Raw genomic sequence first — 566 nt, forward strand, 5'->3', positions numbered from 1 at the left:
TTTGTTTGTTTATTCATTCGGTTGTTTGTTTGGCGGTATCTTTTTATTTGATGTTTTGTTTTTTAATTTTTTGAGTTCTGTGTAATTTTTCTTGATCCCTTGTTTCTTTTTCCCTTTTTCCCTTTTTTTTTTTTGCGTTCCTTTCCCCTTCGTCGTTTTTCATCTTCATGTTCATCATCTTTTCCTATTTGTCCCAATATTTTTTTAAAATTATTTTGAACTGTGAGGAATAAATAAATAAATAAATAAACAAATATATAAATATATATTACAAAACAGAGGCCCAAAGGAAGTAAAGAAAGGAAAAGAAAAGTCCCGGCTTCCAAGTGGAAATAAATGCCGCATGTCTTTTACTTCTCGTTATTTTTCCAATTTTTGTTTTGTTTTGTTTTGGATTCCGGCGTGAGATCCCCATGACGAGCAGTTTTGATTTTTTTTTCTTTTAAATTATGTGGCGTTATTATTTATTTATTTCTATTGATTGTTTAAGGCGGTATGCTTGACATTAGAAGTTTGTGCTTTAAAAAAAAATATATTTATATATATTTATATATTTATATATATAT

Source organism: Trypanosoma equiperdum, assembly GCF_001457755.1.
Source record: "Trypanosoma equiperdum strain OVI genome assembly, contig: ctg_1225, whole genome shotgun sequence".
Lineage (NCBI taxonomy): Eukaryota > Euglenozoa > Kinetoplastea > Trypanosomatida > Trypanosomatidae > Trypanosoma > Trypanosoma equiperdum.